Here is a 15,841-nt window from a genome sequence, read left to right as displayed (position 1 = left end):
AATTTGGAAAACTCAGCAGTGGCCACAGGACTGGAAAAGGACAGTTTTCATTCCAATCCCAAAGAAAGGCAATGCCAAAGAATGCTCAAACTACTGAAAAATTACACTCATCTCACATGCTAGTAAAGTAATGCTCAGAATTCTCCAAGCCAGGCTTCAGCAGTACATGAACCATGAATGTCCAGATGTTCAAGCTGGTTTTGGAAAAGGCAGAGGAACCAGAAATCAAATTGCCAACATCTGCTGGGCCATCGAAACAGCAAGAGAGTTCCAGAAAAACATCTATTTCTGCTTATACTTACACCTGGACAAAAGTCTCCCCTAGCAACAGAATACAAAGAAACTAGAAGAGACAACTGCATGTCTGTGCAGTCAGGTATGCACAACAAGATACAAAAAGGCCACAAAGCAACTGCCAGTTCTGAGTTTCCAGGAGCAAAAACAGGGATGATACTGCCATGATCCCTGCATTCAGCCCCACTAAGGGGAGGGCAGACCACTCGGCTACCCATCTAACCTGACCCACCGATATGCCCCTACTTTTACCCCATTTAAGGAACCAGCCTGCCCTCCTCAGAGAGCAACCAAGGTCACCTGTTACTTGTTTTCACTCCCTCCCACAGCAGCATGAGTCCCAATAAAGCTTTGCCTGAATTTCTCATCTGGCCTCATCAATTTATATTGATTAAAGAGTCCAAAGACCCAGATCATATTAACATTGCACTGAAATGCTATGAATTGAAATGAACTGAAGAAGTGAATATTAGAGATTTCTCCCAACTGCATGAGATTGCAGGATAGAAAAGACTGCAAGAATAAACTGGCCTTTCATTCTGTTCCTCAGTGCAAAGTCAGCAATAGTTTAAGCAAGAACAAACGGTAATTATCTAAAGCATGAAAGTGTTTTTTCCTTGAATATCTGATTTTAAAGTTGAAAAATGAAGAGGAATTTTTGTTTATTAGTTTTTGAGCTTTTTTTGTTACAATGCTGCCACATTCTGCTGTGAAAGTTCTATATGATAATAATAAATCTTTAACAAAGAAAATACAGGAAAGAACAATTATAAGCTTTTTAGAAGCATCTGGACATTTTTAGCATGAGATTCACATGAGCTTTACCCTCTTCTCCATTGAGGCCTGTCTTTTTCATATTGAGAGATCACAGTAGACAGTTTTATTGCACTTCAGGATTGACTAATTAAACCATATTACAGAAATCAAGAAAACAGGAAGAGAGAGAGGACAGAAAACGATGAAGGACAAAATACATATCTGGTCTTCTGCATTTTTTCTAATCAAACTAGTTATGTTCATGCAAGGCCTTCCCTTGTTCCTGAAATGAGGCATAAGTAAACTTTACATACTGGACATCAAGAAGACATTTGTAACACTAAGCATATCAAAGGAGCACTCTAAGTCAGAAGCAGAGCCAAATGTATTAAAAAATAAACTATCTTGCCTAAAGACTGAATTTCCTAAACATTTTAAGTCTTAGAAAAATTGGCATTTTACCTTCAAGCAGTCATGCCACCAAAGCTGAAAAACTAAAGAAATCCATAACATTTGAAACATTGTAGGAAGAAAGTTATTGGCAAAGTCAGAAATTAATGTTAACTATACTCTCATTGTCATTTATAACTTTGTCACTTATGATCAAGTAGCCTTACTTTATTAATAATGTTCTCAAATATTATTAAAAGGATGTATTTCACACCTTTGTATTTCTTATGAAATTCTCAGCTATGATTAACTTCACTATGTAATGTCAGTTTTCAGGAACATAACCAGGGTCAAGTAACAATAATATTTCATAATGTTTTGTTTTTATAGATATTTTAATATATTTTTTCTTTCTAGTTTCCAAATAAGTTCCATATTTAACTAGAACATATTTTAAAAATTTACATTTTGATAATCAGAAATTATACAACCAGTGAGTAGCCACCTAAACTTAACCTATGTTTCACAAAGGCCCCAAACAGTTGCAATGTAGATTAAAATTTATAGATTTCAGGACTTGTTGTGTGGGTGGTCACAGGATACCACCATTATTTGTTCTGTAGAGGCTACTTCATGGTGCCTGCATTTGCTCTGTTGGTACTTCCTCTCCCTTCTAACCATCCTGACCTCTAACTTTATATTTCATAAAGCAAACCATATTAGAATAACTGTCTTAGTCCATGCAGGTTGCTAAAACAAAAATATCATTAAAAAGGTGGCTTAAACATAAAATAAACATTTATTTCTCACAGTCTGGGAGCTGAGAAGTCTAAGGTCAAGCCACCAGCAGATTCTGTGTCTGGTGAGGGCCTGCCTCTTTATTCATAGAAGGCTGTCTCTTCTCTGTGTCCTCACACAGCAGAAAAGATAAGCAGAAAAGGGAGCTCCATCTGTTTGGTAAGGACGTTAATCCCATTTATGAGGGTTCCACCCTCCTGGCTTAATCATCCCCATCCCTCCCCTGCCCTAATATCACCACATTAACAGAATTTCAAAAAAGAAAAAAGAGAGAGAGTTAGGATTCAACATATGAGTTGAGTGAGTGAAGTATCTCAGTCGTGTCTGACTATTTGTGACCCTGTGGACTGTAGCCTACCAGGCTCCTCCCTCCACGGGATTCTCCAGGCAAAAATATATGAATTGGGGAGGTTCAAAAACATACAATCCATGACAATAGCCAATGACTCTCTTATCTGCATGTCAAACTCAAGGCCTTATGTGCAGAAGAGATGGAGCCATGTTATAATTACATGCTTTAGGGAGCTGATACCATCAAGGGAGCATTCAAGAAAGAATAGAGGTACAGATAATCTCATTAAATCCTACTAAAATCTTGCATGAATAAAATGTAAAGTCCATGAGTAAGCTTTATCAGAACAAAGCTACTAATATAATCTCTCACAATATAGAGCATTTAATAGAATTTGGGGAAAATAAGTATCATAGAACAAATAATATTTAGTAGAATATCAAGATTTTGTTTTAAACATATATTCATAGTCAAAGGTTTTAAATTTAAATATGAAGAAGTTTCTGCATACCTATATATAAAAGAAACTCCTGAAACAGAAACTAAGAGTAACAAATTAAATGAAAAAACCTCAGTATTTGACAAATGTTTTGATCACAGAAATTACTTTTCAGATCACCTATTAAAATCTCAGTTGATATTATTGTTTCATGGCATAAAGTTTGAGATATTCCAAATTTTTAAAAGTATAAGTGTGCCTTCACTAATAATTCTGCCTACCAGTTTTGCAAAATGTTTCTTCAAAGGGATACCTAATGTTTTCATGGAAAACAACACTGTTCGCATAAAGAAATGTGGTTCTACCGTTGACTTCTTGTATAACTTTAGACAAATCATCATACTTCTATGGACTTAATTCGTCTACCTGTTAAGTGGAAGTTTGGGGACTTCCAAATAAATAGTATCTAGCTAATCAGAGACAGTCTTCCCTCTACCATTTCTCTTTTAAAAGACAAAACAAAACTGAAAGGTGTTGTAAAATTGCAATTTTGTCATCATATTTTTATAGAAAACAAACTTTCCACCTTACAAAATGAGTATTCAACTGAAAAATTTCTGGAGTTTTTCCCTATCCAAAACAATAGAAACAAAACACAGCAAGAACCTGCTGATTATAAAAAAAAAAAAAAAAAATTTAATTCTACCCTTTAGTCTAATGTATAATCAAGTGGTAAATTATGCTTGCTTTTACCTTTAGGACTTTTCTGAATTATGTCATTTATCACTGGGAATATAATAAATTTCCTCAACATAATATATCATCAAACACAAAAACACCATTATTTTAAGGACCATTAATAAAGAAAAAAACTCTAGTTAAACTATATTTTATCATTGACTGAAAGATGTACCCTACTTCTGAGATGCTAAAATGTGGGGGAAAATTGTCCTCCTTAGAATCAGTGGGATATATATATTTGAAAGAAGCAAAATTAAAATAATTTTATTTCAATTTTGTAACATACTCTTCTAACACACCTTTTGTAAAGCTACTTTTTCAAAGAGTCATTACAATGTCCTTAAAAGCAGTCCTTTAAGTAAGAAGGTAAAATACTCCTTGATATTAACTTTGAAATATTTATGTTCAGCTGAGACTCCCATCATTTAAAAAGTGAAAAAAGAACCAATTCCTTTTAAAATATACCTAATTCCTGAAAAAAGTGATTAGTAGTTCGTATTGCATTGTGCTGTGCTTAGTCACTCAGTTGTGTCCAGCTTTTTGCAACCCCATGGACTGTAGTCTGCCAGGCTCCTCTGTCCACAGGGATTCTCCAGGTAAGAATACTGGAGTGGGTCACCATGCCCTCCTCCAGGGGATCTTCCCAACCCAGTGTTCGAACCCAGGTCTCCCACATTGTAGACAGATTCTTTACCATCTGAGCCACTCTTATTGTGTTAGATAAAACTATAAAAACAAATCTTCAAAACAACAGTAGTTATAATAACAGACTTAATATCTATACAAAGCAATGAGAAAATTGGAACTTGAAACTTACCTGTATTGATCAAGGAACATGATAAATTAGCTATGGTGATGTCATAAGACTTCTCTTTCCAAAGTAAATACCAAATTAATTTAAATAACTGTAGATTAATAGGTATTTATAGAATGGCAGCAAGTAAAGTTTTTTAGTCTGATCTCTTCACTAAATTTCAATTATAACATTATCCAAGGATTAAAACCATCCAAACTTTTTCATAGCAACTAAGCAAAAGTGAAACTCTTAGTCACTCAGTTGTGTCCGACTCTTTGCAACCCCATGGGCTGTAGCCTGCCAGGCTCCCCTGTCCATGGAATTCTCCAGGCAAGAATACTGGAGTGAGTAGCCATTCCCTTCTCCAGAGGATCATCTCAACTCAGGGATCGAACCTAGGTCTCCTGCATTGCAGGCGGATTCTCTACCATCTAACCCACCAGAGTTAGCTAGCCCCATAGCAACTAAAATGACAAGCAAAATCATTGCCATGGATCACAAGGCCCTACATGCTCTGGTCCCTGCAGTGCTCTCTGGGTGCTCATCTCTTCCTCCTGCTCTATCTTCCTCAGCCAGAGTGCCCCTCTTTGAAGCTTAATCAAGTTTATTGATCAACATGGGCAGAAGTTTCAATTTTCACAATGCTAAATATAAGTGCAATCAATTAGTCTTCATTCCTACAATTTTCTACACAGGGGTCACTTTTATCCCAGATCTTGACATTACTGTTTTATCTTTTTTTTTTTTTTCTTTTTTTCTATCTTAATGATTTAGTACAATGACTCATTCTCTTAGAAGCTATCACTAAACACCATAGTTAGCTTCTCCCCATTTCCAGTAACTCCCAATTCTACTGCCATATTTTATTCCCTTCATGTAGTTTTATCACTATCTGAAATCATAAGATTCCTAATAAAACAGTAGGTTTTAAAAAAATTTTTTTTTCACTTATCGTGCATTATTATTTCCACAATAACTAACATTGTGCGTCACTTCACTTATGGGTGGGACTTTCAGCATTCTTGCCTGGAGAATCCCATGAACAGAGGCACCTGGCGGGCTACAGTCCATGGGGTTCCAAAGAGTCACACATGACTGAGTGACTGAACTTAACAGTTAAACAGGCTTGGATGGCTGAGGAAGACACACAAGAATCAAAATGGCAGTGCTTACATACCTGAAGTTATTTACCTAAAAAGGGAGGAACATAGCAACAATGTCAAGTCAGGATATGCATCACAGCAAAGTTTATCTCAGGAGAAGGCTGCAAAGGCCAGGTGAGTGCTACCGCCCTCTCTCTCTGAAAGGCTGATATGCACACACTTCTTTTGCTCATACCAGGAACCACAGATGTGTGCAGTGAACACCTCAGAACCAGCACACGTGGAATAGAGACTCTGCTGGGATTTCTTGAGGTGTCTCACAGAGACCCTGGGCAAATTATGAATTTCCTGCTACCAAATACAATGCTGATAAGCTGGTACAAACTGCCTCAAAACTCCTAGAATCCATAGTTTCAAGTCAACACTATTATCAGTACATTTCATGTTATTCCTAGGGATTAGTGTCATACAGGGACATTTCTTATTTCAGTGGAACAGCTCCAGCTAATTCTAGGTCTATTGGAATTAACACTACAAGCAGAGGCACATAGTAGAAAGTGTGTGTGTGTGTGTGTGTGTGTGTGTGTCTGTGTGTGTGTGTCTGTGTGTGTGTGTCTGTGTGTGTGTTGAATGAATTAGTAAGCCTTTATTTCCAGCTTTTTCTTAAGATTTGAAATTATCCTAATTGTTTCTACATAGAAAACAAACTTGGCTATATTTTATTCTGGTAACAGAGGTGACAAACTACCCACCAATATTGGTGTCTCTGCTTCTGCAGAGTACTTGCTGGGAAGTGGTGCCCAATCTATGGCAACACATCCAACACTCACCAAAGGAGTATGAAAGAGATTTATGCTGTTTCTTGGCTCTGGCAATTGAGAAGTAGGCATGGCTTCCCCCCTATTTTTCCCCATGTACTTTCTTGGTTCAGATGGCCTGAGAACCTAGGGATGGTCAAACCATAAGATGGAAATTGATGCTGATCAGGAGTAGCCTCAATTGTTGTTACATGTGTGAGAAGTACATCACTATTGTGGTGAGTTGCTGATATGCTGGGATTTATTACTGCAGCTAGTGTTTTCTTTGCCAATACTATTCTTACTAGAGAAGGGTACTCATAAAAAGGAGACTACCAATTACTCGCTGGTGATTAGAGTTTACTTCATATAGTTGCAGAATTATAACACAGTAATTTTTCATTTAATAGCTGGTATTTAAATTTCAATTCAGCAATCTATTTTTATATGATTTATAGGACACGTGTCAAATATGCTTCTCCTGATATATTTTACTTAATGGGTAACATAATATTTTATTATTCCTATTTGCTTGTGCATATGTCCTACATTTAATGTGTTCAAGATATTTTACAAAATAAACTGGAAGAAAAACCTCATATTTCTAAATTCATGCTTTGTACACTTTAAATGTTTCACCAAGGAAACATTTAAAAATGGATTTTTCACCTCTTCCAAAGAATGTTTACACACAACGTTTCTCCCCTTCCTAAACATAAATATTCACTCTTTGTGATGCACAATTTAGAAATGTTAATAATCTGTATCATGCTGCTGCCGCTGCTAAGTCGCTTCAGTCATGTCTAACTCTGTGCGACCCCATAGACTGCAGCCCACCAGGCTCCCCTGTACCTGTGATTCTCCAAGCAAGAACACTGGAGTGGGTTGCCATTTCCTTCTCCAAAGCATGAAAGTGAAAAGTGAAAGTGAACTCGCTCAGTCGTGTCCGACTCCTAGCGACCCCATGAACTGCAGCCTACCAGGCCCCTCTGTCCATGGGATTTTCCAGGCAAGAGTACTGGAGTGGGGTGCCATGACCTTCTCCGAATCCGTATCATATCTTTGTCTAAATTCAATAGCACAGTATTAGGCCTTCAGAAAGTTGAATAAAATTTTCTGTTGATTTGTAGAGATTAGTTTGTTCTATGTTTACTATTATTGCCCTCTTCAGCCATTTTAAAATTGGTCATCTACTCTGTGAAACAAATTTAATTAATAATGTGTAAGCTGGTAACTACAGACAACTTTGTAATTACATAGTGTGATATATTATAAATAAACATCACTACTAGGTTCTTAGTAAGGTTAATTTCATATTATTTTATTAAATTATTTTATATTGTATAATATAGTACCCACTATATAAATTTAACTTTTAAAGATGCAATGAAGTGTTGTGGACTATTCATTAACACAGTCCTTTCCCTTTGAGATGACTGATTGAAGTTCTTTTAAAAAAAAATCAATACTAATAAACTTAGTATTATAAGTTTTTTAAGTCTCTTTCTCTCCTTTGTTTCTCTAAAAACAGAATGATGATTTGATGTATGTAATTTAGTCACTTGAATAAAACTACTTAATCAATGTTTTATCTAAAAGGAATGTATAATGTGCATATTGTAAATGTTTTTGATACCCCAAACAAGCATTTTAATAGAATAATATAAATATAAAATATAAAAATAATATACTTTAAAGATCCATTCCTCGTATTACTTTAAGAAGGTATACCTGTTTTCTTCATTTTATTCATATCTACTCCACTTCTTCCCTAAAGGCATTCAGTAATGAGATTTGGTTAAAAGTAGTAGCAAAATTATTTCTGCTAAAGAAGAATAGCAATCAAAATTTTGTCAATGCGTTCTAGTTTCAAAAACTATCTATCAAAAAAAATTGCAGTGCTTATAAATCTAGTCATTACCGAATTTTGAATGACAATGCATCAGCTGTATGAAACACTAGTGCTTTGTTCTGTTTTGATTGTTCTGTTTTGGGTCATTTTCCTTTTGAATCAGTGCCTGCTAAATTGACTTCATCTTAAGGATCTTCTTTCTTTCCTAGAGACAGTGAATCTAGATACAAACAACCTTGTATTTGCTTAGTGAAATTCTCTTTGTGAACAAAAATCCACAAATATGAATAACCTAGGACTATGCAATATCTTAAATCAATTACAGAGTTACATTTAAAAGAAAATAAAATTAGGAATGTTTAAAACCAGATTGGAGACTCAGTGATAATTATAAAGGTTTCTATAAGAATTAATCCTTATAGAAAAGAACTGCTGAGAAGAAACTTTTGAAGTCATTGTTCTTATTTCTTCCATTGTGGAAATGGTTTAATTTACCTTCAAAGTTAGTAGGGTGAATTAGTGTGATTATTTCTCTCAGGGAAAAAAACAAACAAAACCAGAATTTATAAATATATGTTTACTGGCATTACCATTTGTGAATTGCTTCAGAAGTAGATCAAAAAAAAAATCACCCTTCTCAACTGAGTTATTTTTTAATTAACTATGCAGTTTATATTAATTTATAATCGATGTGCCTGTTTTACTTTTATATGTGGTGCAAAGTAAGGCTTGAAAGAAGACCTCTTTAATGAGCACAAACAGAATAGGGAGTGCCAGCAATTAAACACCAAATGCTCACATGGTGGGCACCATCCCTGGTTCTAAACATCAATGACCAGATTTAGATGTTTCCATTTTGGTGTTTGGAGTCAGAAGAAACAATAGTCTGGAAGAATATGGAGTCATTGAAAGAGGTGCAGTTATGATGAGAAGGTTTGAATGCTAAACTAGATGCTCAATAAACTTAACAATACCACTAGAATAGAAGAATATTGTACCTGAAAATTTACTAGTTACCAATTTTAAGTTTGAAATATTCAGGTATCTTTTTTTGCCTGAGTTACAATATCCCTTAATCTCCTAGAAGGCTTCAACAACTCATTTCAGAAAACAAAACTATAATTCTAAAAAGTAAGGAGGAAATGTTGCCTTTTGTGAAAACAATAAAGTAATAAATATGATGTATTTTTAACAATGCTTGGATCCTAAGTAAAATAATGTATTCAGATAAATACAATTTGAAGAAAAATTATGCTTAAATATTGAGTGAAATATAAATAAATTCATTAAGGACTAAACTACACATATAGAAATATGCTAATACAAAGGCAATTTGACTAATACTATATTATAGGTTGCAGAATTTTTACTAGCAATAACACCAGGACAACAGTAAGCCTTTTGTGATTTAATATTGCTATTACCACTAAGCCTATAATTTAAAACCTCTATGAGAAAACAAAAATGTTATTTTACTGGTTTCCTACTTAGATATGAAGATGTGTGCCAAAGACTTGAGAAACCATCTATGTTAGTTGCTCAATCCTGTCCAACTCTTTGTGACCCCATGGACTGTATAGCCTGCCAGGGTCCTCTATCCATGAACTCTCCAGGCAAGCGTACTGGAGTGGGTTGACATGCCCTCCTGCAGGGGATCTGACTCGGGAACAGAACCTGAGTCTCCTGTGTCCCCTGCATTACAGATGGGTTTTTTACCACTGAACCACTGGGGAGGCCCATAAATATATACATACATATAATATATATAGATATATTCACATATGTAACATATATATACTGTTGCTACTGTTGCTGTTAAGTCGCTTCAGTCGTGTCTGACTCTGTGCGACCCCATAGACGGCAGCCCACCAGTCTCCCCCATCCCTGGGATTCTCCAAGCAAGAACACTGGAGTGGGTTGCCATTTCCTTCTCCAATGCATATACTAGTCAACATCAAATTAAGAAATAGTAAGCATTATAATATTAGAGTTTCATATTTCATTTCCCCAACTCTCCAGTTCTCTATTACTACCACTCATAGGAATCCCTGAGTCATTCACTATAGTGGTTACTCTATCCACACTCCTAATAAAATTCACTTGCTTATCAAAAGGCCATCTCTGAAACCTTTCTAATTTTATTAATAGGTTGCTACACTATCCTTCTACAATATTTTTTTGCTCTTTATCCAATTCATAGAGTATGTCTTATTTTTTAAAAAAGATAGCAGACAGGAATTTTGTAAAACCTCAATGATGATTATATTTTTCAAGTAGAGCGAAGTATGTTCTCAGTCTCAGGATATGGGTAGGAGGTATATGAGTAATGGCTGTGCAGAGCTCAGAGTGGGCCCAGTTGATTATAGGCTGTTTGGCTTATAGGAACCAATGCAAGGACAATGATATTAAAAGAATGTGAGTAAATTAACAAATACGTATTAAGACCTTACTTCTTGATACCTTTTAATCTATTATATTCTAGTAACTCTTAAAGAAATTCAGCATTAAAGTGAATTCAACTGTAATTACAATACAAATCATAAATCCACAAATTATGATATTGTTTTTCTTTTGCATCACACAAATGAATCAAAGCAAAAACCTAAAATGGTGTGCAAAATGTCAAAAAATGTCATAAATCAAGTCATCCAAGCACTCCTATTGTAGAGATTAATATATTTTCCCAAAGAACTCTCACCCTTCTCTGGAGTCCATAAAATATTGTATATCTATGATGGTTAGAGTCTTAGGATCAGAAGGCAGAAAGATCTTTGAGAAGATATTTACTTTTGAAACAATCAAGCAGGGTAATACTGGAAACATCATCTAATGAACTTTTAAAGAAATGGTATTTTATAAAAAATATTTAGACATACACTTAGTATTTTCTCTGTGAAAGTGAAAGTGAAGTCGCTCAGTTGTCTCTGACTCTTTGCAACCCCATGGACCGTAGCCCACCTGGCTCCTCCGCCCATGGGATTCTCCAGGCAAGGATACTAACAAACCAGAATTTTTAACTGAAAACAATAAATTCATTTTTCATTATATTTTCATCAAATTTGTACTCCTTTTCTTCTTCCTTTTAACTTTTAAGTTAGATACATTTTTCCATCCATATTCATCTGTACTATGCTCTAGAAAATACTTCTTTTTCTTCCTCATTCAACTACACTATCCCACCCTACACCCCCAATTTTATAACCTTTGGGACAAAAGAAAGCTATTGTTTCTTCCTTAAATCTTGGTTAACTAGAAACTTTCCAGGTGTTGTAATTCTTCTTCTTGCCTTAATGGCCTTTTCTCAAAAGACTGATATTCTGTTTATCCTGCCAGTTTTCAAATAGCCTTCCTCAGAATTATGTTATGCAAGTTTTTAATTGATTACAATTTATTCTTCACCTCCTTTCTGCTCTCACACATTTTTTGTATGCATACATCCCTGGTGGCTCAGACTGTAAACAATCGACCTGCAATGCACGATACCCAGGTTCGAGCTCTCGGTTAGGAAGATACCAGAGAATGAAATGGGTATACACACCAGTTTTCTCGCCTGGAGAATTCTACCGACAGAAGACCGTGGCAGGCTACAGTGCATGGGATTCAGGAAAGTTTGGATACAATAGAGCAATTAACACTTCCACTTTCAGAGTAACACTATACATCACTTCTACCTTGTTGAAATTATTCTTATAAATACCTCATTTGTTCTCAGTTCAGTTCAGTTGCTCAGTCGTGTCCGATTCTTTGCGACCCCATGAACCATAGCACGCCAGGAATCCCTGTGCATAACCAACTCCCAGAGATCACCCAAACACTTGTCCATTGAGTCAGTGATGCCATCCAGCAATCTCAACTCTGTTGTCCCCTTCTCCTTCTGCCCCCAATCCCTCCCAGCACCAGGGTCTTTTCCAATGAGTCAACTCTTCGCATGAGGTGGCCAAAGTGTTGGAGTTTTAGCCTCAGCATTTGTCCTTCCAATGAACACCCAGGACTAGTCTCCTTTAGGATGGACTGGTTGGATCTCTTTGCAGTCCAAGGGACTCTCAAGAGTCTTCTCCAACACCACACTTCAAAAGCATCAATTCTTTGGCGCTCAGTTTTCTTCACAGTCCAACTCTCACATCTACACATGACCACTGGAAAAACCATAGCCTTGACTAGACGGACCTTAGTCGGCAAAGTAATGTCTCTGCTTTTGAATATGCTATCTAGGTTGGTCATAACTTTCCTTCCAAGGAGTAAGCGTCTTTTAATTTCATGGCTGCAGTCACCATCTGCAGTGACTTTGAAGCCCCAAAACATAAAGTCTGACACTGTTTCCACTGTTTCCCAATCTATTTCCCATGAAGTGATGGGACCAGATGCCATGATCTTCGTTTTCTGAATGTTGAGCTTTAAGCTAACTTTTTCACTCTCCTCTTTCACTTTCATCAAGAGGCTCTTTAGTTCTTCGTTGCCTTTTGCCATAAGGGTGGTGTCATCTGCATATCTGAGGTTATTGATATTTCTCCCAGCAATCTTGATTCCAGCTTGTGCTTCATCCAGCCCAGCATTTCTCATGATGTACTCTGAATATAAGTTAAAGAAGCAGGGTGACAGTATACAGTCTTGACATACTCCTTTCCTGATTTGGAACCAGTCTGTTGTTCCATGTCCATTTCTAACAGTTGCTTCTTGACCTGCACACAGATTTCTCAGGAGGCAGGTCAGGTGGCCTGGTATTCTCATCTCTTTCACAACTTTTCACAGTTTGTTGTGGAAAAGTTTGTTGTGATCCCCACAATCAAAGGCTTTAGCATAGACAATAAAGCAAAAATAGATGTTTTTTTCTGGAATTCTCTTGCTTTTTTGATTATTCAGTGGCAGTTGCCAAAGTAAGTAAGTAAGTAAGTAAAGTACTCAGTCGTGTCCGACTCTTTGTGACCCCGTGGACTGCAGCCCATCAGGCTCCTCAGTCCATGGGATTCTCCAGGCAAGAATACTGGAGTGGGTTGCCATTTCCTTCTCCAGGGGATCTTCCCAACCCAGGGATCGAATCCGGGTCTCCCACATTGGAGGCAGACGCTTTAACCTCTGAGCCGCCAAAGTGATTACATCAAAATTCTCTGACTTATATTAGATTTTTGTCTTATTAGAGATGTAAAGTTGCAAATTAGTTTCTAAATTAATATATATTTTTATTCTCTTATCTTCTCTGACTGAAATGGATTCAATTGCTCCTTCCTGTTTATATTTGTAAAATTTAATGTTGGTAAAAACATTTGATAAATAGTCAGATGAAAATGGTATTATTACACTGCTATACATTCATCTAACTAGAAAATCAATTCTGCAATAATAGGGACATTGGTTTGTCATTGAAGACAGTCTATAAAATCTTTGGTATTTTCCAAGCAGTAGAAGTATCTTTGTTATCAATGGTGAGAAATTGCTGTCTTGTGTTAATGAGATGACTCATTAAAATGAACTCCTTATTGCCAAATTCAGACTTAAATTGAAAAAAGTAGGGAAAACCACTAGACCATTCAGGTATGACCTAAATAAATTCCTTATGATTATACAGTGGAAGTGAGAAATAGATTTAGGGGACTAGACCTGACAGAGAGCCTGATGAACTACGGACAAAGATCATGGCATCTGGTCCCATCACTTCATGGGAAATAGATGGGGAAACAGTGGAAACAGTGTCAGACTTTATGTTTGGGGGCTCCAAAATCACTGCAGATGGTGATTGCAGCCATGAAATTAAAAGACACTTACTTCTTGGAAGGAAAGCTATGATCAACCTAGATAGCATATTCAAAAGCAGAGACATTACTTGCAGACTAAGGTCCGTCTAGGCAAGGCTATGGTTTTTCCAGTAGTCGTGTATGGATGTGAGAGTTGGACTGTGAAGAAGGCTGAGCACCAAAGAATTGATGCTTTTGAACTGTGTTGTGGGAGAAGATTCTTGAGAGTCCCTTGGACTGCAAGGAGATCCAACCAGTCCATTCTGAAGGAGATCAACCCTGGGATTTCTTTGGAAGGAATGGTGCTCAAGCTGAAGCTCCAGTACTTTGGCCACCTCATGTGATGAGTTGACTCATTGGAAAAGACTCTGATGCTGGGAGGGATTGGGGGCAGGAGGAGAAGGGGACAACAGAGGATGAGACGGCTGGATGGCATCACGGACTCGATGGACGTGAGTCTGAGTGAACTCCGGGAGTTGGTGATGGACAGGGAGGCCTGGTGTGCTGCAATTCATGGGGTCACAATGAGTCGTACCTGACTCAGCAACTGAACTGAGTTTGGGGACTGGCCATTCCTCAACCCATGTAATATCAACCTGACATCTAGGAAGTAGAGGGGCTCTAGAGGTGAAAGGTTGTTGCTGAACCAGGAAAAGACGCTGGGATTCTTGGCCTCTGGAGGAGAAGAATTCAATCTGGGGCCAGAGATGGGGCTTGATTGCTAGAGCTTTTGTGTAATAAAGTTTTATTAAAGTATAAAGGAAACAGAAAAAGCTTCTGACATAGGCATCAGAAGGGAACAGAAAGAGTACCCCCTAGCTAGAGTTATCAGTGGAGTTATATACTCCCCAATGAATCAGAAGAATGTCTGGAAGTTGTAAGTAAAGTAAAGTAAAGTTACTCAGTCGTGTCTGACTCTATGTGACCCCGTAGACTGCAGCCCACCAGGCTCCTCAGCCCATGGGATTCTCCAGGCAAGAATACTGGAGTGGGTTGCCATTTCCTTCTCCAGGGGATCTTCCCAACCCAGGGATCAAACCCAGGTCTCCCGCATTGGAGGCAGATACTTTAACCTCTGAGCCACCAGGGAAGCCTTAAAGTTGTAAAGACCTCACCAGTCCTACTACCATAATTTACATTTTAAGATAACAGGATTAGCCAGAAGGTTTAATCCAGAGACTGTCCTCAGGCAGGATACATTCTTGTTATATAATCCTAAGGAATGTAGAGGGAAAAGTTTGTCCTTTCTTCCTCCTTGAGAATTCCAGACCCCTCTCTCCTTGGGGACACCCTAGACTTCTTATCAACCTACCTAGGAAATGATTCTCTCAGAGGTTGAATTCAGCCACATAGCCAGTGATCTGATCAATCATTCCTATGTAATAAAACCCCAATAAAACTTCTAGGCTTTGAAGGTCAGGTGAGCTTTCTTATTTGTCAATACTCTGAATATTGTCACAAATTGATGTGCCAAACAGAGATGTGTCCTGAGTCCACAGGGAGAGGACATAGAAGCTTTATGTCTGGAACCATCTCACCCTATCTGTCTTTTCTTTTGGCTGGTTCTGATTTGTATCTTTTGGCTATAATAAAACTTTAATCCTATGTTTAATGTTTTAAAGAGTTCTGTGGGTTGTTTCAGTAAATTATCAAACCCTGAAGGAGTAAAGAGGAACCCTGAATTCGTAGCCAAATAATCAGAGGTGCAAGTGGCCTGAGATACCCCTGAACTCACAGCTGATGTCTGAAGTAAGTAAGAATACTATACTTAACCTTGAAAGTTTGGCCTAACTCCATAGTTGGTTATAGAAATGACTGTACCAATTAAATGGATTTCTGCATATATATACCATT

Source organism: Oryx dammah, unplaced genomic scaffold (assembly GCF_014754425.2).
Source record: "Oryx dammah isolate SB20612 unplaced genomic scaffold, SCBI_Odam_1.1 HiC_scaffold_27, whole genome shotgun sequence".
Taxonomy (NCBI): domain Eukaryota; kingdom Metazoa; phylum Chordata; class Mammalia; order Artiodactyla; family Bovidae; genus Oryx; species Oryx dammah.
The sequence above is the reverse complement of the archived record's forward strand: the minus strand, read 5'-3'. Positions refer to the sequence as shown.